Genomic DNA, 24,842 nt, shown 5'->3' with positions numbered 1-24,842 from the left:
TACTTTAGTCGGAACGGATTCGATGAAAAGGGTCCTTATGAAGGGTAAATAGAAATTGGCAAATCACGTTGTGGTCATACGTAGGTAAGAAACGTTCTTGCTAGAAACCTATAAACCACGTAAAAACTTGCAACAACAATTAGAGGACGTCTAACTTGTTTTTGCAGCAAGTGCTATGTGATATGATATGGCCAGAAGATGTGATGAATGATATATCTGATGTATGAGATTGATCATATTCCTGTAATAAGAATCACGACTTGCATGTCGATGAGTATGACAACCGGCAGGAGCCATAGGAGTTATCTTTATTATTTTGCATGACCTGCGTGTCATTGAATAACGCCATGTAAATTACTTTACTTGTTGCTAAACGAGTTAGCCATAGAAGTAGAAGTAATCGTTGGCATGACGACTTCATGAAGACACAATGATGGAGATCATGATGATGGAGATCATGGTGTCATGCCGGTGACAAAGATGATCATGGTGCCCCGAAGATGGAGATCAAAGGAGCATAATGATATTGGCCATATCATGTCACTATTTGATTGCATGTGATGTTTATCATGTTTTTGCATCTTATTTGCTTAGAATGACGGTAGCAAGTAGGATGATCCCTTATAATAATTTCAAGAAAGTGTTCACCCTAACTATGCACCGTTGCGAAGGTTCGTCGTTTCGAAGCACCACGTGATGATCGGGTGTGATAGATTCTTACGTTCGAATACAACGGGTGTTGACGAGCCTAGCATGTACAGACATGGCCTCGACACACACGCAATACACTTAGGTTGACTTGACGAGCCTAGCATGTACAGACATGGCCTCGGAACACGGAGGACCGAAAGGTCGAGCATGAGTCGTATAGAAGATACGATCAACATGGAGATGTTCACCGATCTTGACTAGTCCGTCTCACGTGATGATCGGACACGGCCTAGTTAAACTCGGATCATGTTTCACTTAGATGACTAGAGGGATGTCTATCTGAGTGGGAGTTCATAATCAGATGAACTTCATTATCATGAACATAGTCAAAAAGGTATTTGCAAATTATGTCATAGCTTGCGCTTTAGTTCTACTGGTTAAGATATGTTCCTAGAGAAAATTTAGTTGAAAGTTGGTAGTAGCAATTATGCGGACTGGGTCCGTAAACTGAGGATTGTCCTCATTACTGCACAGAAGGCTTATGTCCTTAATGCACCGCTCGGTGTGCTGAACCTCAGCGTCGTCTGTAGATGTTACGAAACATCTGACATACACGTTTTGATGACTACGTGATAGTTCAGTGCGGTTTAGAATTGTGGCACCAAAGACGTTTTTGAAACGTCGCAGAACATGAGAGATGTTCCGAAGACTGAAATTGGGATTTCAGACTAGTGCCCACGTCAAGAGGTATGAGACCTCTGACAAGTTTCTTAAGCCTGCAAACTAAGGGAGAAAAGCTCAATCGTTGAGCGTGTGCTCAGATTGCCTGAGTGCCACAATCGCTTGAATCGAGTGGGAGTTAATCTCCCAGATGAGATAGTGATAGTTCTCCATAGTCACTGCCACCAAGCTAGTAGAGCTTCGTGATGAACTATAACATATCAAGGACAATTATGATGATCCTTGAGCTATCCGCGATGTTTGACACCGCGAGAGTAGAAATCAAGAAGGAGCATCAATTGTTGATGGTTAGTAAAACCACTAGTTTAAGAAGGGCAAGGGAAAAAGGGATACTTCATGAAACAGCAAGTCGTTTGCTGCTCTAGTGAAGAATCCCAAGGTTGAACCCAAACCCGAGACTAAGTGCTTCTGTAATGAGAAGAACGGTCACTAAAGCAGTACTACCCTAGATACTTGGTAGATGAGAAGGCAGGCAAGGTCGACAGAAGTATATTGGATATACGTTATATGAATGTGTACTTTACTAGTACTCCTAGCAGCACCAGGGTATTATATACTGGTTCGGTTGCTAAGTGTTAGTAACTCGAAATAAAAGCTGCGGAATAAGTGGAGACTAGCTAAAGGTGAGATGACGATATGTGTTGGAAGTGTTTCCAAGGTTGATGTGATCAAGCATCGCATGCTCCCTCTACCATCGAGATTTGGTGTTTGCGTTGAACATGATTGGATTATGTTTGCCGCAAAACGGTTATTCATTTAAGGAGAACAATGGTTACTCTGTTTATTTGAATAATACCTTCAATGGTCTTGCACCTAAAATGAATCTCGATCGTATTGATACACATGTTCGTGCCAAAAGATATAAAATAGTAATGATAGTACCACATACTTGTGGCACTGCAATTTGAGTCATATTGGTATAGAACGCATGAAGAAGCTCCATGTAGATGGATCTTTGGACTCAGTCGTTTTTTAAAAGATTGAGACATGCGAACCATGTCTATTGGTATATATGCATGAAGAAACTCCATGCAGATGGATCGTTTGGACTCACTTGATTTTGAATCACTTGAGACATGCAAATCATACCACATGGGCAAGATGACTGAAAGGCCTCGTTTTCAGTAAGATGGAACAAGAGAGCAACTTATTGGAAGTAATACATTTTGATGTATGCAGTCCAATGAGTGCTGAGGCCTGCAGTGGATATCGTTGTGTTCTTACTTCACAGATGATTTGAGTAGATGCTGAGTGTATTTACTTGATGAAACACAAGTCTGAATTATTGAAATGTTCAAGTAATTTCAGAGTGAAGTTGAAGATCATCGTGACAAGAGGATAAAATGTCTGTGATATGATCATAGAGATGAGTATCTGAGTTACGAGTTTGGCACACAATTGAGACATTGTGGAAAGTGTTTCACAATTAATACCGCCTGGAACACCATAGTGTGATGGTGTGTCCGAACATCATAACTGCACCCTATTGGATATGGTGCATACCATGATGTTTCTTATCAAATTACCACTATCGTTTATGGGTTAGGCATTAGAGACAACCGCATTCACTTTAAAAGGGGCACCACGCAATTCCGTTGAGACGACACCGTTTATAGAAACCTAAGTTGTCGTTTCTTAAAAGTTTGGGGCTGCGATGCTTATGTGAAAAGTTTCAGGTGATAAGCTCGAACCCAAAGCGGATAAATGCATCTTCATAGAATACCCAAAAACAGTTGGGTATACCTCCTATTTCAGATCTGGAAGCAAAAGTAATTGCTTCTAGAAACGAGTCCTTTCTCGAGGAAAAGTTTCTCTCGAAAGAATTGAGTGGGAGGATGGTGGAGACTTGATAAGGTTATTGAACCGTCGCTTCAACTAGTGTGTAGCAGGGCACAGGAAGTTGTTCCTGTGGCACCTACACCAATTGAAGTGGAAGCTTATGATAGTGATCATGAAACTTCGGATCAAGTCACTACCAAACCTCGTAGGACGACGAGGATGCGCACTACTTCAGAGTAATGTGTGATCCTGTCTTGGAAGTCATGTTGCTAGACAACAATGAACCTATGAGCTATGGAGAAGCAATGGTGGGCCCATATTCCGACGAATGGCTCGAGGCCATGAAATCCGAGATAGAATCCATGTATCAGAACAAAGCATGGACTTTGGTGAGCTTGCCCCGATGATCGGCAAGCCATTGAGATAAATGGATCTTTAAGAAGAAGACGGACATGGACGGTAATGTTACCGTCTATGAAGCTCGACTTGTGGCAAAGAGTATTTTCACAAGTTCAAGGAGTTGACTACGATGAGTTTTTCTCATCCGTAGCGATGCTTAGGTCCGTCGGAATCATGTTAGCATTAGCTACATTTATGAAATCTGGCAGATGGATGTCAAAACAAGTTTCCTTACCAGTTTTCGTAAGGAAAGGTTGTATGTGATACAATCAGAAAGGTTTTGTCGATCCTAAGGATGCTAAAAGGTATGCTAGCTCCAGCGATCCTTCCATGGATTAGAGCAAGCATCTCGGAGTCAGAATATATGCTTTGATGGGGTGATCAAAGTTTTTGGGTTTATACAAAGTTTGTTAGAAACTTGTATTTACAATAAAGTGAGTGGGAGCGCTACAACATTTCTAATAAGTATATGTGAATGACATATTGTTGATCCGAAATGATGTAAAATTTCTGGAAAGCATAAAGGGTTGTTTGAAAGGAGTTTTTCAAAGGAAGACCTGGATAAAGCTGCTTACATATTGGGCATCAATATCCATAGAGATAGATCAAGACGCCTGATGATACTTTCAAAAGACAGCACACCTTGACATGATTTTGAAAGAGTTCAAAATAGATCAGCAAAGAAGGAGTTCTTGGCTGTGTTACAAGGTGTGAGTATTGAGTGAGACTCAAGACCTGACCACAGCAGAAGATAGAGAAAGGACGAAGGTCGTCCCCTATGCTTTAGACGTAGGCTCTATAGTATGCTATGCTGTGTACCGCACATGTAGTGTGCCTTGCCATGAGTTGGTCAAGGGGGTACAATGGTGATCCGGAAAGGATCTCATGACAGCGGTCGAACTTATCCTTAGTACCTAGTGGATTAAGGAATTTTTCTCGATTATGGAGGTGGAAAGGAGTTCGTCGTAAAGGGTTACGTCGATGTGAACTTTGACACTAATCCGGATAACTCTGAGTAGTAAACCGGATTCGTATAGTAGAGCAATTATTTGAAATGGCTCCAAATAGCGCGTGGTAGCATCCACAAGATGACATAGATATTCGTAAAGCACACGGTTCTGAAAGGTTCAGACCCGTTGACTAATAACCTCTCTCACAAGCATAACATGACCAAACCAGAACACATTGAGTGATAATCACATAATGATGTGAACTAGATTGATGACTCTAGTAAACTCTTTAGATGTTGGTCACATGGTGATGTGACCAGTGAGTGTTAATCACATGGTGATGTGAACTAGATTATTGACTCTAGTGCAAGTGGGAGACTGTTGGAAATATGCCCTAGAGGCAATAATAAATGGTTATTATTATATTTCTTTGTTCATGGTAATTGTCTATTATTCATGCTATAATTGTATTGTCCGGAAATCGTAATACATGTGTGAATACATAGACCACAACCTGTCCCTAGTAAGCCTCTAGTTGACTAGCTCGTTGATCAACAGATAGTCATGGTTTCCTGACTATGGACATTGGATGTCATTGATAACGGGATCACATCATTAGGAGAATGATGTGATGGACAAGACCCAACTTAAGCATAGCATAAAAGATCGTGTAGTTTCGTTTGCTAGAGCTTTTCCAATGTCAAGTATCTTTTCCTTAGACCATGAGATCGTGCAACTCCCGGATACCGTAGGAGTGCTTTGGGTGTGCCAAACGTCACAACGTAACTGGGTGACTATAAAGGTGCATTACGGGTATCTCCGAAAGTGTCTGTTGGGTTGGCACGGATCGAGACTGGGATTTGTCACTCCGTGTAAACGGAAAGGTATCTCTGGGCCCACTCGGTAATGCATCATCATAATGAGCTCAATGTGACTAAAGGCGTTAGTCACGGGATCATGCATTGCGGTACGAGTAAAGAGACTTGCCGGTAACGAGATTAAACTAGGTATTGGGATACCGACGATCGAATCTCGGGCAAGTAACATACCGATTGACAAAGGGAATTGCATACGGATTGATTGAATCCTCGACACCGTGGTTCATCCGATGAGATCATCGTGGAGCATGTGGGAGCCAACATGGGTATCCAGATCCCGCTGTTGGTTATTGACCGGAGAGGCGTCTCGGTCATGTCTGCATGTCTCCCGAACCCGTAGGGTCTACACACTTAAGGTCCGGTGACGCTAGGGTTGTAGAGATATATGTATGCGGAAACCCGAAAGTTGTTCGGAGTCCCAGATGAGATCCCGGACGTCACGAGAGGTTCCGGAATGGTCCGGAGGTAAAGATTTATATATGGGAAGTCTTATTTTGGTCGCCGGAAAAGTTTCGCGCTTTATCGGTATTGTACCGGGAGTGCCGAAAGGGGTCCGGGGGTCCACCAAGGGGGTCCACCAGCCCCGGGGGGCCACATGGGCTGTAAGGGGTGCGCCTTGGCCTATATGGGCCAAGGGCACCAGCCCCAAGAGGCCCATGCGCAAGAGATAAGAAAAAGGGGAGAGTCCTAAAGGGGGAAGGCACCTCCGAGGTGCCTTGGGGGGGAAGGACTCCCCCCTGGCCGCACCCTTCCTTGGAGGAAGGGGCAAGGCTGCGCCCCCCCCCCCCCTCTCCCTTGGCCCTATATATAGTGGGGGGAAGGGAGGGCAGCAAGATCTAAGCCTTGGGCGCCTCCCTCCTCCCCTGCAACACCTCTCTCTCTCTCGCAGAAGCTTGCGAAGCCCTGCCGGAGACCCGCTACATCCACCACCACGACGTCGTGCTGTTGGATCTCCATCAACCTCTCCTCCCCCCTTGCTGGATCAAGAAGGAGGAGACGTCGCTGCACCGTACGTGTGTTGAACGCGGAGGTGCCGTACGTTCGGCACTCGATCATCGGTGATTTGGATCACGGCGAGTACGACTCCGTCATCCACGTTCATTGGAACGCTTCCGCTCGCGATCTACAAGGGTATGTAGATGCACTCCCTTCCCCTCGTAGCTAGTAGACTCCATAGATGCATCTTGGTGAGCGTAGAAAAATTTTAAAATTATGCTACGATTCCCAACATATATATGCGAAGGAACTAGGTCAGGGGAGCTACGAGGGGCCCACGAGTGTGGGGGCGCCTACCCCCCTGGCGTGCCCTCCTGCCTCGTTTGCACTTCGTTTGGTATTCTTTTTCTACAAAACTCTAAATAGGCAAAAACAAACAAAAATTGGCACTAGACCCTCGGTTAATAGGTTAGTCCCAAAAATAATATAAAATAGCGTATTAATGCTCATTAAACATCCAAAACAGATAATATAATAGCATGGAACAATCAAAAATTATAGATACGTTGGAGACGTATCAAGCATCCCCAAACTTAATTCCTGCTCGTCCTCAAGTAGGTAAATGATAAAAATAGAATTTTTGATATAGAATGCTACCTAACATATTTATCCATATAATTTTGAGGTAATATCACCTGCAGTCATACAACTTACGCTCAATGTTCAGTTTGGTGCTAAAACTTTAAAAAATACGAATTTGTGGTCATCTAACTTGCGTCCTTATGCACATACGGTCACTTTGCTTGTATTTAGACGTATCCTGCGCTGATGTGGCATGCCAGCGTGGTTATGCCCACTGTCAATGATTGGGAACAGCTTGAACGAGGCGCGCATGTTTTTATTTTATAGAAACACCCCCCATTCTATATTTAATTAAGCAGCAGCCCCTCAATAACACATGTGTGTACAACTTAATCGCAAAGAGAATAATAAAAAGGATTTGAGGGGATTTGAACTCTAGACATCGTATACACACATGCACTAGCTACATACTCGTGACTATAAAGAGATGTGCCTTCTTTAATATAGACGCAGATTCTTTTTAGATTCCATTTTTCCCCACGTTCAGCCAGGAAACCGGTTCCAAAAAATCTCACCTTTTTGGCCAAAAAAATTCAAATGAAATTCAAATTTGAAAAATCGCAAGTTCAATTCATTGTCGTTCTGATATTGTATGCATACGAGAGATATATATTTGACATGGTTCCTGTCATTTAAATTAAAAAATTCAGGCAATAACATATTTTTCCGGGGACCACAAAAATTTCTGGTAACCGATCTGTTATCAGAAATTCGGTCCAGGAGAAAAAACCTGAATACGAGTAGTTTTAATTTCCAAATATAAAATTTATTGTTTATCTTTTAGACAATTATAGGTACTTGGTGTAGTGGTTAGCTCCTGCGGTTTCACACTTGAGGTCGACGAATGGAATCCATCGGGCCCCTTTTTTCCCCGCGGAATTATCCATGCGCCCAAGTTACAAATTTTTTGTTGACTCACTTATGGGTGGGCCCTGTGTAGATTAGTCTAGTTACCTGGTTAGCCTAACCTGTTGTTAGTATCACACTGATTAGTGGCCCCACCCCTAAATTACCAGTTAGACATGTGTGTCTATTTATCTGATTAACCTGGACAAACTTGACATGTTTTTCTTTTTGAGAATAACTTGACGTTCTTTTGTGTGCAATCAAATAGATTTTAGTTGTGCATGTACAACATCAAGCAGCACTGGTGGGATGGATGTATTGTTTAATTAACAGGTTGTTGGTTCGAACCCAATCTACCCCATCCTTTTTTCATTATATTTGACGTCTTTTGTCGTCATTAAATAAATTACATAGGGATTTTCTGAAATGAAAAACGGCGTGCTAGGGTCACCCAGCACCTTGTGCACTCCTAGTCACTGATAGGTGGGCCTCCGTCAGGCTGGCGCGCCACATGGGCAGGCCATACGGCTAGATACGAGCGGAGTGACCGTATTTGCACGATAACGCAAGTTGGATAACCACAAATTCGTATTTTCAAAGTTTTAGCATCAAACTGAACATTAAGCGCAAGTTCTATGACTCCCGGTGATATTACATCTATAATTTTATTTATTGTGGCATGAATGTTTAGATCCGAAAGATTCAAGACAAAAGTTTAATATTGACATCTATATCTATACTTACTAATAAAAGAAATAGGTATTCTTGGTCCGTCATGGCGTTTTGCAGAAACCCCCTGAGTTTTTATTGTAATGAAACCGTGGTACTGATATAAGTTAAAAAAATGATTCGTTTACATTTTATAATAACGCCTTTGACTTTTAAAATAATCAACGCACGGTCTTTAATAATAAAAAGAGGTGCACGCTGGGACTTGAACCCATGACCTCTCGCAGTGTCTCGGTACATGCCATAGTTAGTCCGACTCAGTATCAAAATAACACCAAAAAATATACTTAATGAAAGAGTCCGAATCTTACTTAGATACATACAGGAGTCTGAATCCTACTTAGATACATACACCACGTTCACGTCCAGGGCCACATCATACCGGGCCGTGTATACGTACATGCCATAGTCAGTCCGACTCAGTACCAAAATAACACCCAAAAAGATATACTCAATGAAAGAGTCTGAATCCTACTCCCTCCGCCCTAAAAAACATGTCGCGGGCGTAGTTCACCGGTAATTTTGCAAAAAAAACCTCATGGTTTCAAAAGCGTTTCAAACAAGTCCCTCCGCCCCGTCTTCTTCCTCTGCCCGTCGCCTGCGCGTCGCCAGGGGCCGGCGCCGCCTAGCTGCGTGATTCGCCAGGGGCCGGCGAGCCCAGCTGAGCTCCTTCTCCGTCGCCAAGTACCTGCTCTCGCCGCCTTCGCCAATTACCTCCTCTGCCGCCGCAGCCCAAACCTGCGCCGCCGTGGTCTCCTCCCACTGCCTGCGGGCTTCGCCGGAATCTCCTGCCACGTCTTCCTCGAGGCCGCGCGCTTCCCTCCTGGAGCCCCCGCGCATCCTCCTGGAGCCCCCGCGTGCGTCCTCTCTCGTGCTCCCGCGCATCCTCCTGGAGCTCCCGCACGTGCGCCGCCGCGATCCCCTACTGGCGTTGCCGGAGCTTGCCTCGACAATCTGGTGGACCAGGAGCTCGCCGGTGGAGATCTGCCTGTGCTGCTGCTGCTGCTCCCTCTCCCCTGCCCGTGCTGCTGCTCCTCCTCTGACCCTGCCCGTGCTGCTTCTCCTCTTCTGATCCTGCCCGTGCTGCTATTGCTGCTACTCCTCTGCACTCTGTAGAAGGTACAGTACTTATTCATCAGAGTACTGTTGATTTACTATTACTGATCAGAAAATTAAAGAGAGCATGATTAATTCAGAGATCAGATGGTGCTAATTCAGATGATGCCAATTCAGAGTGAAACTGTAAAATTCAGAGGATGCAAATTGTTGTAGCACTAGCAGCATTCATAAAACAGTCCAGGTTAAAACTTTGTAGCACTAGCAAATTCAGATGATGCCAATTCAGGTTTGTAGCACTAGCAGCATTCATAAATCAGTCCAGGTTAAAACTTTGTAGCACTAGCAAATTCAGATGATGTCAATTCAGGTTTGTAGCACTAGCAGCATTCATAAAACAGTAGCCTCATTCCGTACATGTGAACCATGTTAAAACTTTCAAAATTGTCCAGTATCACCCGGTTAGCTGGTTAAAACCATCATCAGGTTTTGGACAACCATGGGACAAAGGGACAACTGGCTTTGTGGTGCCATTGGGTGCAAGGGCAGTTTGTTGAGGTGCCCGCGGAGTCGCCGATGCTCCGAGCAAGTCGTCCGGTGGCTGAAAAGAAAGTACACACACTTATTAATTACTGTAATCGTAGCTGCTCGGATGTTCGAGTAAATGGGTAGTATGGTTTTGTGCAGAGCAACTGTTGCCAGCCACAAGAAGAAGCCAATTAGACAAACTTCCATAGCTTATGATGTTGCTCTGTTTAACTGAAGCACTAAACTGACTAGAACTGCAGTACTAGCTTTGAGTGAAAAGAGAACAGTGGAGGTCATATATTATGTCAACAAAATAAATACAGAGGAGGTCGTACTGGGTGCCTAAATGAGCATTTAGCATTCGCGCTGTTGCCATTGAACCAATACCAGCAACCCCTAAGGGTCTCCTTGTCACTACTGTTTTATTCATTACGATTCATGTTATCAAAAGTAAATACCAGTTTCATAGTGAATGCTAGCTCCAAAGTAACCAAGGCAATTAAGTTTAACTCTTAAAATACCCTACTGATGTCTATTTCTCACTACCAAGCTCTACTTAGGAAAACGACAAAATAACAAGCCAAGTCAATAAAAATATGGAGTAGCCCTGTTGACATAGCTCATAGCAGTAGGTATTTCACAAAATATGGAGTAATGCATAAATTTGTACTCCAGCAAGTTTACTCCAGTACTCAGTTTAAAATTCAGTTTACTGTTAAATGACAGTAATTCAGTTTACTGTTAAATTTCAGTTTCACAAGCTAGTTTCCAACAAACAAAAGCCTATGCTTATGAAGAATAAATCAGCTGAAATGAGATACTGATCCTTTTTACTTTGTTTGTTCAGATTGTTGGAAATTTTAAGCTCTCAATCACTGAAGGCCACTGCAGTTCTTTGAATTCAACCATTTAGGTGAGCTACAACTAGGAGGATTTTGGAGTAGTACTCTGAAACTGTTGCTGTTAGAACATGCTGTTACTTGCTTTCAGTTAACTGAATCAGTACAAAACTCTTCTATGGAGTTAACCGAAGATCAGCAAGCAAATCAAAATCTGCAACACATTTTCTTCAGTCCCTAACTGACAACACAATTTCTTCAGTCTAGTGATGCAGCGATTTCTTCAGTCTAGTAAAGTGCCACTCCAAGCATAGCAAGTCCACTGACAGTACGCCAAATGAACAAATTGAGTTCAGGAATGCAACAATGGAGCAATCCAGTAGAAATTTTTACAAGAAAATAAGGTGGCAGGAGAAGATGGCGAGAAAAACAAGACCTTTTTACTCCGGCGAGCTCTTTGCCTTGATGCAGATGTGTGCAGATGCAGGTGAGTGGCACCGGCGTGCAGATGCAGGTGCGTCGGGACTGGCTCCGTGGTCGACGGCTTCCTTGCTGATGCGTGCAGGTGCAAGCGTGTGGCGCCGGCGGGGAGGTGGTCGACGACGGCAGGGGAGAGATGACCTGCCGTGGAGTCCGAGAGAGGAGGGGGCCCCGCCGCCGTTCCGGCAACGTACACTCCCAATTCTCCGGATATAGACAAGCAGCGCTGCAACTCGCCGTCGGAGAGCAGGTCGGCAAAAAAATCCAAAGTTGGCCGACTGGAGGATCTCGCCCTCGCTTCGCGGCGTCGGCGGCACCGTCGTCGTCGATGGCGAGGACGACACCCGGCTGCTCGTCGGCCTTTAGGTTGTTGGTGGTGGTCCGGATCCGGTGCCTGCGGGCTCTCCGACGGCGGTTCCGACGCAGCCGAAGCAGAGCGCGGCGGTGTGGGTTGGACTAACATGGGATCCAAATCAAGGATTTTTTTGAGAAAGGGGGAGCTTGGGGAGGCAGGCGAGCGGTAGCTGCGGCAGCGGAGCAGGAGGCAGCTGCGGCGGGAGAGCAGGGGAGCTGCGGCGGCGGGGAGCAGCGAAGCAGTGGCGGCGGAGAGCAGCGCAGCTGCTGCTTCTGTCGGAGGAGGAGGACAAGGAGCGCGGGTTTGGTCGGGAAAAACAAGAGGGTTTTTTTGCAAAAATGCCACCGCGACATGTTTTTCGGGACGGAGGGAATACTTAGATACATACAGGAGGCCGAAACCTACTTGGAGGCAGGTATCGCTGGTGCTACAAATACACCTGTACCTCCACGTGATTCTTACACAATCTCAAGTCTTCAATTCAATTAAATAGAATCAGTTTCACACGTCGCCTTCTAGATACCTTTGGTTCAATTAAGCTGGTAAGCTCCCAAGTCAGATTAACATCAGGTATTTTCGTTGCGTATTTTCATATACGACATCCTTCAACATCTCTTTCTTTTTGCGAATTCTTCAACATCTTTAGGAACACCGGTACCTGCCATGAAATGAATAAGTTTATCATTAGCAATTTGAAATTTCCGAACAAATAGTACACCAAACCGTACTTTGAGCAACAAATTTACAAGATTTTATATATGACACACTGAATCATATTTAAACATCATTGTTGACAAGGAAAAAATAGATGCAATTATTTGACTAGATTGCACACTGAACTCTCATGCAGGCAAGCATTTTGATCACATTCTCCAGAGATGGATGCTAAGGAAAGAAGAAGGAAACGAGACAGAGAGCGCTATGCACAAATGGCCGATGAAAAAAGAGAGGAAAAACTCAAAAAACGCCGTGAAGGCTATCAACAAAAGAAAGAAAAAATATGCGCACAACAAAGGCAGATATATGCAAAAATGCAGCCGGAACAAAAGAAAGCTAGAATAGAACATATCAATGAATTGAAACGCAACACAGCAAGCAAAGACTCCATTGCACTGGAGAACCCTGCATATATCGCAACTGAAAAAGAAGTTGGTACTTCTACCTTTCCTGATTACAGAAAGCATGTCACACCAGGAGAAAGGCAAACATTGCTACACCGTCGTAACAAAGAATTCACGACAAGACAGAGGCATGTATCATCGAAACAAGATGTATCTATGACGGAAACCGGCGACGCCAACACAGAACCTCTACAGCAACCAGAAGAAATGATTTACGGTAATACTAAATTTTACACAATACTCGCGTTCAAAATAAATATACGAATGTTTGTACAACTAACCATCTTTTATGGACAGACATCCCCTCATCAATGTTTCCAAGCATCAAAGAAGCAGATACACCAAGTGACGATCACAATAAGGTGGCGTTGTGGCCAGACATCCCGTCTTCAATGTTTCCAGCAATCAAGGAAGTAGATGCACAAATACAAACATTATACAATGATGTTCACGGTAAGGTTATAAAATTTCCTATATATTTTTATGCAATACAAAAATTACATATAAATAATTACTACACAGGCAAGGATGAGATTATATGTGAGCATGATGCTACCATGAAAGAAGTAGATACACCAACACAATCAATCAATAATGACGATCAAGGTAAGGTCATCAATTCCATATATGTTCTTATGAAATCCAAAGAAATATATTATACAATAAAAAATTGCAACACAGGTAATAATGAAGTCATATTTGAAGAGGACATAAACGAGGACGAATACATGTTCTCTGGTCAAGGCATGCTCAATAGAATTTAAATATATTTTAATCATTATATAGCTTCTGTACTAACTTTTATGCTACAAACCAAACTAGAATGGGACAGAGAAGTGGAAATTGAAATCAAAGAAGGCGAGGAAATGCACAACCCTGATCCTTATGATTTCGTCTATAGCAACATACCAAAAAAAACACGTGCTCAAAACAGAAGAAAATTGCAGATTCTGCCATGCAAAAAAATTCAAGTATGAAACTAAGAAATTATGCTGCAGAAAAGGACAGATAAGACTAGCCAATGCAGATACACCACCTGAACTCATGAGACTTTGGATAAGCAACGACTCTGACGCAAGACATTTTCGGAACAATATAAGATTTTTCAATGGCCACTTCTCGTTTACTACTCTATACTGCCATCTTGACAGAGACACAACTGACATGCGAACAACTGGTGGTATTTACACCTTTCAAGCACATGGTCAGATCTATCACAACATACACTCATTTGGTAATAGTCGATCAGATCCAAAGCATCTAGAGCTATACTTCTACGACGATGATCCAAGCTTAGAGCATCGGTACCGCCATTGCCGCGAGGAAATGTACGAGCAAGACAAGCATGTGATCGGGATAATAACCGACATCCTACGGGATAACCCATACTCTCAACAGTTTAGGAGTTTGGGACGAGCCCAAAACCTTGAGGACTACAGACTCGTCTTAAACCTGGACCAAAGATTGGACCAGAGAACATACAACGCGCCAATAAATTCAGAGGTAGCTGCAGTGTGGATTGAAGGAAATGAAAGAAGAGACACTTATGACAGGAATGTAATACTACATGGAAACAACAACGAAAAAGAGCACATTCGATCATATTACGGGTGCTCTGATCCGTTGTCGTACCCTCTATTCTTTCCAAGAGCTGAACTGGGTTGGCATAGGAAAATCCCAAAGAGGGATACAGAAGCGGAAGATATTGGTGCTGATGATATCAGTAATGATGATGACCCAGGTAAAATTTTCATATACTATTATATTCAAAATTCAATTTAACTAACTTTTTATGTCACAATATTTGCACAGATTCTGCCAACGGCCTGTGGGTAACCATGAAAGAATACTACTGCTATAAATTCCATACACGACCAAGCATATTCAACCCAATATTGCACGGCGGACGGCTTTTTCAGCAGTTTGCTGTAGATACATACATAAAGATTGAAAACTCCAGACTGGATTACATGTGGCATCATCAAAACAAAATAAGGGCGGATCTATACCAAGGCCTTCTAGACAGCATTCAAGCTGGAGAACAGAATGGAGATGCAATTGGAAAACGGAGAGTACTTGCGTCATCATTTATTGGAGGGCCACGAGATAAAATTCGTCGGTATCTAGATGCTATGGCTTTAGTTAGAAAATATGGAAAACCAGACGTATTCGTCACAATGACCTGCAACCCCAACTGGGAAGAGATCACACGTGAACTACAGTTTGGACAAACACCACAAGATCGCCCAGACATTGTCGTTCGTGTTTTCAAGGCGAAGCTAGAAGAAATGAAGAAGCAACTATTTGAGAAGGCCATTCTTGGAAAGGTTAAGGCATATACATATGTCGTAGAGTTCCAAAAGAGGGGATTAGCACATGCTCACTTTTTGCTCATCATGACTGGAAAATACAAATACACATGTCCGGAACAGTATGACAGAATCATCTCCGCTGAGCTCCCTAACAAGCACAAGTACCCAGAGTTATACAAAATGGTAATCAAACATATGATGCATGGTCCTTGCGGTGCATTGAATAAATTTTGTCCATGCACAAAGAATCGTCCGTCATGCAAGAACAATTATCCAAGGCCATTTAATGAAACTACAATTCAAGGTAAGGACTCTTACCCACTGTATAGGAGACGCAATGATGGTCGGACTGAAACGGTATGAAAATGCCAACTGGATAATAGGTGGGTAGTTCCTTACAACCCATATCTTTTGCGGATGTTCAACTGCCACATAAATGTTGAGATATGCTCGAGCATTAAAGTTGTTAAGTACTTGTTCAAGTACATCTATAAGGGACATGACCGAGCATCTGTATCTGTAACTGACAAAGTAGACGAAGTTGAAATTGACGAGATTAAACAGTACAGAGACGCGCGGTGGGTGACACCTCCGGAAGCACTCTGGAGAATATATGGGTTCGAATTAAGCAAAATACACCCACCAGTCTTGCAACTGCAGCTACATCTTCCAAATATGCACATGGTTGTAACACCCCGGATGTAACTTTCCATAATTGTAATTCCGACTCTTGCCATTTTCGGCTATGTGTTATGATATTCCCTTCGTGGTCGGGTTTTGTTTTCCGTTTTGCATTTTGTTCATGTGATGCATCTCATATCATGTCATCATGTGCATTGCATTTGCATACGTGTTCGTCTCATGCATCCGAGCATTTTCCCCGTTGTCCGTTTTGCAATCCGGCACTCCCACCTCCTCCGGCGCACCCCTCTTGTTTCTTTTCGTGAGCGGGTGTTAAACGTTCTCGGAATGGGCCGAGGCTTGTCAAGTGGCCTTGGTATACCAACGGTTGACCACCGGTCAAGTTTCGTTCCATTTGGAGGTCGTTTGGTACTCCAACGGTTAACCGGGCAACCGCAAAGTCCGTTTGTGTGTTGCAGCAAAAAATCTCCTCCAACAGCCCAAAACCCCTCTAAGCCACCGCCATGCTCTCGGTCGTTCGATCACGATCGCGTGGGCGAAAACCGCACCCCGTTTGGACTCTCCTAGCTCCCTCTGCCTATATATTTGCACCTCCCCCCGAAATTTCGCGGATGAACCCTAGCCTCCTTCCACCTCGCGCCACCGGACAAAATCCTCCCCGCCCGGACATGTCCGCCCGTCAACTGCGCCGCCGCGCCCGGCGAATCACGTCGCGCCACGTCACCCCGCCGCCGTCTCCACCGCGCCAGGAACGCCAGGCCCGGATCGGACCCGCGGGGCCCATCCCGCCGCCGCCGCGACCCGCGGGCGCCGCCCCGCGCGCCTCCTCCCTCCGTCGCCGCGCCGCCGCCGCCTCCCGCGTCGCCTCGCCGCGCCGGCGTCCGCTCGCCGGCGAGCTCGCCCGCCGCCGCCGCCGCATCGACCAGCCTCCCGCCGCGGTCACCGCCCCCGCGCGCCGGCGCCTCCCTCCCCGTCCGGCACTCCTCCTCGCCCTCTCCCTCCGGCCGCCGTCCTCTCCTCCGCCCTCGAGCTCCGGCGACAGCAGCAGCTCCGCCGAGCCGAGCTCGAGCCAGATCCGATCGGGACTGCCCTAGGGTTGAATTTTCTCCCTCTCGATTTTTCTCTAAGTCCTAATATATTTACATTACATGCCTATGTTCATCGCATCATAACTCTCTGCATATAGCTCCGTTTCGTGCGTGTAATATATCGAAATGTTCGTCTCTAGATGCTCTTCATTTTGTTCCAGTGCACCATGTTCATTTGAGTCTATCTTGATGCCCAAATCTCTGGTGCAAGAGTGCTAGTTGCTGTTGACTGCTGTTACTTATCAGAACTTGTAGATTTGTTATTTTTGTTGCATTTATTCTGTGCATCTTATGGACATGAGCTCTACATGTGTCTTGATGTATGCCATGCCATCTTTACAGAGGTGTATGCCATGTATTTTTGTGATCTCTGTGGTGACTAGCACAAGCATGCAAACTAGGCTCCGTGATGTTTCTGATTTCAGGGACTTAGTAATTTTTCTAAGTCTGTGACTGCTGTTATTTTGTTCCTATGTATCCATGTGGCTACAGAGAGATCCATGCTCCTTTTGGTGATGTTCAGTAAGGATGTTTTGTAGATATTGTTGTAGTTGATCCATCCATGCCCTTGTTTGCAATTATGGAGTGCCCTAGCATGACTCAATCTTGGTCTACTTTTGCTATAAAATATTTCTGGCAGATTGTTAACATGATATTCAATTTTGCCAAGGATGTTGTAGTTGATCCTTTCATGTTATGTATTTGCTCTTGCCATGGATAGCTTCATAAACATGCCATCTTGCTGTAGGTATGCTTTTTTGTCATGCATTGCTTTGTGGTGAGTGCATCAAGCTCACCAAGATGCCCTCTTAATGTCTGTTTCTGCCATGCTCTGTTTTCTGCTAAGACTGGAACCTGTTAACGAAACTTGCTATGTTTACATGGTTGCTATCATATCTTCTGGTCCTTTTTGGCTTATGGTCAGTAAGGGATTTTTGTCATATGCATTTAGCAGATTCATGCCATGCCTTGTTTTGCTATGTTAAGTTCCTGTAGCATGTTGATTTCGTGCTCTGAACTTTGCTACCTGATGCTGTTTCTGCCATGTCCAGTAATTTCTCCAAGTCTGTGAACCTGTTATCTTTTGCACTTTTGCCATGCTTGTTTGAACCTGTTATGTTGTGATCTAGCCGTAGCTCAGTGTTCATCTTTTGTCAAGCATCTCCTGTAGATTACTGCCATATGCTTTGTTGCTATGTTGGAGTGCTGTAGCATAGTTGCTTGTTGCATTCTAAGTGCTATCATGCTGTTAATCGCAGATTCGTGTCATTCTTGTTTTGCTTGCCATTTGCAAACCGTGCACCCGTTTCTGGTGATCTTTATATCGATTTCGACCGAAATCATCTCATCTCTCCAGTGGCATGCTTGGTTTGCCAAGTTGCTGCCTTGTTCATCATTTTTCTTCCAGAGCTCGCATATGCATCGCATACCACATCTCGCATATCATTCATGTAGTGCATCATGTTGCTTGTGCATTTCCCGCGATTGATTGTGGTTCCATCGCTTGTGTTCTTGTTTTGGGTAGAGCCGGGAGACGAGTTAATGTACGAGGAACCTGTTGAGTACGCTTACGAGGATCAAGCTTTCGACAACTCTGAGAACCGTGCAGGCAAGATGACCATACCCTCGAAATCACTTCTATCTTTGCTTGCTAGTTGTTCGCTCTATTGCTATGTCGCGCTACCTACCACTTGCTTATCAAGCCTCCCAAATTGCCATGAACCTCTAACCTTTGTCACCCTTCCTAGCAAACCGTTGTTTGGCTATGTTACCGCTTTTGCTCAGCCCCTCTTATAGCGTTGTTAGTTGCAGGTGAAGATGAAGTTTGTTCCATGTTGGAACATGGATATGTTGGGATATCACAATATCTCTTATTTAATTAATGCATCTATATACCTGGTAAAGGGTGGAAGGCTCGGCCTTATGCCTGGTGTTTTGTTCCACTCTTGCCGCCCTAGTTTCCGTCATACCGGTGTTATGTTCCTTGATTTTGCGTTCCTTACGCGGTTGGGTGATTTATGGGACCCCCTTGACAGTTCGCCTTGAATAAAACTCCTCCAGCAAGGCCCAACCTTGGTTTTACCATTTGCCTACCTAAGCCTTTTTCCCTTGGGTTCTGCAGACTCAAGGGTCATCTTTATTTACCCCCCCCCCCCGGCCAGTGCTCCTTCGAGTGCTGGTCCAAACCGAGCGATGTCCGGCGCCCCCTGGGCAACCAGGGTCTATGCCAACCCGATGTCTTGCTCATCCGGTGTGTCCTGAGAACGAGATATGTGTAGCTCCTATCGGGATTTGTCGGCACATCGGGCGGCTTTGCTGGTCTTGTTTTACCATGGTCGAAATGTCTTGTAAACCGGGATTCCGAGACTGATCGAGTCTTCCTGGGAGAAGGTTTATCCTTCTTGACCGTGAGAGCTTATAATGGGCTAAGTTGGGACACCCCTGCAGGGTATTATCTTTCGAAAGCCGTGCCCGCGGTTATGTGGCAGATGAGATTTTGTTAATATCCGGTTGTAGAGAACTTAACACCTGACTTAATTAAAATACATCAACCGCGTGTGCAGCCGTGATGCTCTCTTTTCGGCAGAGTCCGAGAAGTGAACACGGTTTCTGGGTTATGTTTGACGTAAGTAGGAGTTCAGGATCACTTCTTGATCATTGCTAGCCTCACGACCGTTCCGTTGCTTCTCTTCTCGCTCTCATTTGCGTATGTTAGCCACCTTATATGCTTAGTGCTTGCTGCAGCTCCACCTCATTACCCCACCCTTTCCTATAAGCTTAAATAGTCTTGATATCGTGGGTGTGAGATTGCTGAGTCCTCGTGACTCACAGATTCTACCAAAACAGTTGCAGGTGCCGACGATGCCAGTGCAGGTGACGCAACTGAGCTCAAGTGGGAGCTCGATGAAGTTCTTGTTCGTTGTGTTGTTTCTTTTCATGTTGATCAGTAGTGGAGCCCAGTTGGGACGATCGGGGATCTAGCAGTTGGGTTGTCTTCTCTTATTTTGGATTTGACCGTAGTCGGTCTATGTGTGGATTTCGGATGATGTATGCATTATATTTATGTATTGTTTGAAGTGGCGATTGTAAGCCAACTCTTTATCCCATTCTTGTTCATTACATGGGATTGTGTGAAGATGACCCTTCTTGCGACAAAACCACAATGCAGTTATGCCTCTAAGTCGTGCATCGACACGTGGGAGATATAGCCGCATCGTGGGTGTTACAGTTTCATACCATGGCATGGAAAAAATAAAGAATATTATCGACCATGATGGCACAGAAAGATCAATGTTGACCGCGTACTTTGAAGCAAACAGCTTACATGAGAAAGCACGAGGCATACTATACAGAGACTTTCAGGAATATTATACTTGGCAAAGACAAGGGAAGTTTTGGCAAGAGAAAAAACGAGCCGCTGTGTTCCAGGTTGGCAGGATGGTCTCGGCACACCCGGCTGAAGGAGAACGATATTATCTTCGAGTACTCCTAAACCACGTGACAGGCGCCACCAGCTACGAAGACCTACGAACAGTCCATGGACAAGTAATGCCAACCTTCCGTGAAGCTGCAGAAAAACGGGGGCTCATTGAGGCAGACAACACACTAGATGACTGCATGACAGAAGCAGAGTTGTTTCGAATGCCATCATCACTACGAAGGCTATTCGCGACAATCTTGGTTTTCTGTGAACCCAGCGATGTACGTGGCCTATGGAACAAACACCTTGACGCAATGTCAGAAGACTACAGCAGAAACTGCAAATGCAAGCACACAGTCGAACAGATGGTGCTGAGAAATATCAGGGACATGTGGCACTCAATGGGAAAAGACATATAATCGTTTCCTCTTCCAAAGATCGACAAACGACATGAGACAACTGGCGACATACCTAGGGAGATCGTTGAGGAGACCTCCATCGAGGTGGACCCTGAGGACGTATCGTTGCATAAAAACCTAAACATCGAGCAGAGGAAGGCCTACGACGAAATCCTAGCCACGGTTGACCGCCAAAGCGGAGGTATATTCTTTGTCGATGGGCCAGGAGACACAGGAAAAACTTTTCTTTATAGGGCGCTCTTGGCCACAATACGCGGACAAGGCAAGATTGCCGTGGCGACGGCCACTTCCGGTGTTGCTGCTTCCATAATGCCTGGAGGGAGGACCGCACACTCGAGGTTTAAGATTCCACTAAAAATAGATGATGGAGCTATTTGTAGCTTCACAAAATAGAGTGGGACAGCAAAGCTACTCCAAGCAGCATCACTAATAATCTGGGATGAAGCATCTATGACAAAGAGACAGACAGTGGAGGCGCTAGACAAAAGCATGCGGGACATAATGAATAGACCAGATCTTCCATTTGGTGGAAAAACGATCGTATTTGGGGGAGATTTTAGACAAGTGCTACCTGTTGTCCGAAAGGGAACAAGAGCCCAGATAGTAGATGCATCACTACGCGGGTCGGAGCTCTGGAATTGCATGCGTCAATTGAAGCTTGTGCGCAACATGAGGGCTCAAAACGACCCATGGTTCGCAGAATACCTACTACGCATTGGAAATGGAACCGAGGAGACAAATGATGATGGTGAAATACTTCTACCTACAAGTATATGTGTGCCAAATAAGACGGATGATACCGCCTTGGGTAGACTTATTGACAGTATCTACCAAACGGGGAATGCTTACCTAAAAGATCCAGAGTACATCACCTCAAGAGCAATTTTATCCACAAGGAATGACTGCGTAGACAAGATCAACCTAAAAATGATTGATCGCTTCCAAGGGGAGGAGATGGTGTACCACAGCTTCGATTCAGTAGAAGATGACCCACATAACTACTATCCACCAGAATTCCTAAACACCCTAACCCCAAATGGACTGCCTCCACATATGCTGAAGCTCAAAAAAAATTGTCCAATCATACTACTCAGGAACATCGACCCTACTAATGGGCTCTGCAACGGCACCAGACTGGTCCTACGTGGATTTCAGAAAAATGCAATTGATGCAAAGATTGTGGTAGGGCAGCACTTTGGAATGCGAGTTTTCTTGCCTCGGATACCATTATGCCCATCTGACGACGACATGTTCCCGTTCAGTTTTAAGAGAAAACAGTTTCCAGTCAGACTCAGTTTTGCAATGACAATAAACAAATCACAAGGCCAGTGTCTACCTGCCTGAACCTGTTTTCTCACATGGTCAACTATATGTCGCGCTTTCTAGAGCAACCGCGACATCTAACATAAAGGTACTAACAGGTACACACGATGTGAACAAGGAGACAAACAATAAAAAAAATAAAGGTGACACGTGCACAAAGGAGAAGAAGAAAAGGAAGAATAAGATCAGTACAAGCGATACATACACAAAGAATATTGTTTACACAGAAGTCTTGACCAAATAGGTAATGCAATATTTCAATTTTGTGTTTATAAATTCAGTTTCAACTTAGTACGTTCATTCATGACCAACTTAATAATTTATATTACACATTGAATCTCTAATTTTCTAACCTTAAAATTACTTCTTGTATTCTTCAGAACAATCAAGCTGTCAACTTCGGAGTTAGAATTCAGGACTACTTGATCGTCTTGAAGGAGGATGTCTTCATGTTCTGAACCACTAACTCATTCATGGATATTTATTTATATAATATGGCCAATAACTCATTAATTTTTATTTAAATATTTGATCACTTTGATGATCTCTATTATGGTTGTACAATCTATGTATGCAAATTTACCAACGATGAGTAGCTAAGGTGAAATTGAGACTTACCAGTCAAAATAGAGACATATTTCTCGCCTTGGAGCTGATGTTGTTGCACTGATTTTTCTAAACATCGCTTTATCTAAGTCCAAGAAACCTGAAAAATATCTGACACATTGTAAGAAAATACATATCAGTTTCAGAACTACTGGTGTACATATTAATAGTGTAGCGTTGCATATTTTTGAAGAAATTGGGATGGTCTGTTTCGTCAGGATTAAGATGCTTGAATATGTAAGCAGTGTACTAGCGGACAATAGAGAGATTTCTCATGGTGACTACGTGCTATCAATTGTGCCATACACATTATTTAGTAACTAATCAAAAAGTGTCAAAAGCTAGCTACCAAAGCAAATCTGAATCTGCTAACTATGCTACTACTGCCACAAATAACCAAGATTGTTGCATAAGGTGACGGGGTGGGATTGAAGGAGATTGGGAGATCCGGAGAGGTTCTAAAACGCTAAACCAGATCAAATATATAATTAATTAATCCCCATTGCAATCAAAATGAGGAAGAAAAGAGAGAATAAGGGAAATGGCACGCATTACCTTTGCAATATTGGAGGCGACGTCACGGAAGCAGAGGGCAGCCAGGCGGGGCGGAGAATGAAGAGGCAAGCGGCGGCTGTCGGGACGCTCGCCGGGATGGCAGCAAGGTGGCGGCGCACATGCGAGGTCGGCCAGGAGGACGAGTTATGCAAAGATCTGGATGGAGGAAGCCGACGCTATTCTCCATCGAGAAACGAAGGCTGCAGCACCACACCCCAGCGGCGGCGAGCCCAGGCGTCGGACGGCGGCGGCGGCGGCGGCGTGATAGCCTAGGCGAGTCTGCTGTGTCTGTTTGTTTTTTGAGACAAGTCTGCTGTGTCCGCTGCTGTGGAAGTGAGGAGGGTAGTGCAAGAGGAAGTGCTCGTGGGCTGGAATGGCCAGATGGATTCAGCTCGGCCTTTTCATTTTCTCCACTCACTATTGAAACATACCGGGCAGAGCAAAGTGGGCCTAGCAAATGTATGTATCGCATCGAGCCATTTTTTTCTTCTTTTTCCAAAAAGAAGTAATTCCCCGGACGCGAATATTTGGCTCTGGGAGCATATTCTCTGTAATGAACAGGAAAATCATTCTAAATTTTTACTGCATGTTCATATTAGTGTAGCAAGCGTGCTTGACAATTTTCATGCCATATGGGATAATAGTGCTTCATCGGTGGAAAAAAAATTAAGTGTGACATTTGGTGTTCGACTTTTTTTCCCACAAGTCAACATGGTTAAGTTTTTCCCCTGTAAGTTTGCATGTACCATTTCGGTGTGACAATGAACATATCTTTTTTCCATATTTTTTAATATTTGCAAATTTTATTTTTGGCACGCAAGAGCATGTGCTAACTAGAGCCAAAATGAATTTCCGGAATTCTCCCAGCTACTTATCGTCGTCGGATGAAAGCGCAGAGCTGAAAAACATCCTAACGAACGATGTTAGGGAGACATTTACTGAAAAGTGATACTCGAGGACACATGTTCACTAAAGTTAGTCAAAATTGAATATAATAAGTGTTGAAAAGGACCAAGTACTATTAAATTTATCACCCGTTGCAACGCACGGGCATTTGTACTAGTAAAAATAATAATACTTCAAGTATACTAACAAAGTAATCATGTCTTCTCAAAATAACATGGCCAAAGAAAGCTATCCCTACAAAATCATATATTCTGGCTATGCTCTATCTTCATCACACAAAATATTTAAATCATGCACAACCCCAGTTTCAGCCAAGCAATTGTTTCATACTTTAGTATTTTCAAACTTTTTTAATCTTCACGCAGTACATGAGCGTGAGCCATGGACATAGCACTATAGGTGGAATAGAATGGTGGTTGTGGAGAAGACAAAAAAGGAGAAGATAGTCTCACATCAACTAGGCGTATCAATGGGCTATGGAGATGCCCATCAATAGATATCAATGTGAGTGAGTAGGTATTGCCATGCAATGGATGCACTAGAGCTATAAGTGTATGAAAGCTCAAAAAAACTAAGTAGGTGTGCATCCAACTTACTTGCTCACGAAGACCTAGGGCACTTTGAGGAAGCCCATCATTGG

At 44.1% G+C, this 24,842-nt stretch overlaps 1 long non-coding RNA gene across 2 annotated transcripts; it reads right to left on the bottom strand.

Moving 5' to 3' along the window:
- Nucleotides 1–8,844: 8,844 nt before the first annotated feature.
- LOC120962692 (uncharacterized) lies at nucleotides 8,845–24,247 on the bottom strand. 2 transcript variants are annotated; one of them, XR_012181180.1, is made up of 6 exons: nucleotides 23,297–24,247; nucleotides 22,754–22,852; nucleotides 13,212–13,317; nucleotides 11,411–12,467; nucleotides 10,025–10,208; nucleotides 8,845–9,661 (listed from the first exon to the last, which is right to left on the bottom strand). It is a non-coding gene; the product is annotated as an uncharacterized lncRNA (long non-coding RNA). The 2 variants fall into 2 exon arrangements; XR_005753428.2 differs by having other exon boundaries at nucleotides 22,754–22,841.
- Nucleotides 24,248–24,842: the final 595 nt, after the last annotated feature.

Source organism: Aegilops tauschii, chromosome 4 (assembly GCF_002575655.3).
Source record: "Aegilops tauschii subsp. strangulata cultivar AL8/78 chromosome 4, Aet v6.0, whole genome shotgun sequence".
Lineage (NCBI taxonomy): Eukaryota > Viridiplantae > Streptophyta > Magnoliopsida > Poales > Poaceae > Aegilops > Aegilops tauschii.
This window is presented reverse-complemented; position numbering and strand designations above follow the sequence as displayed.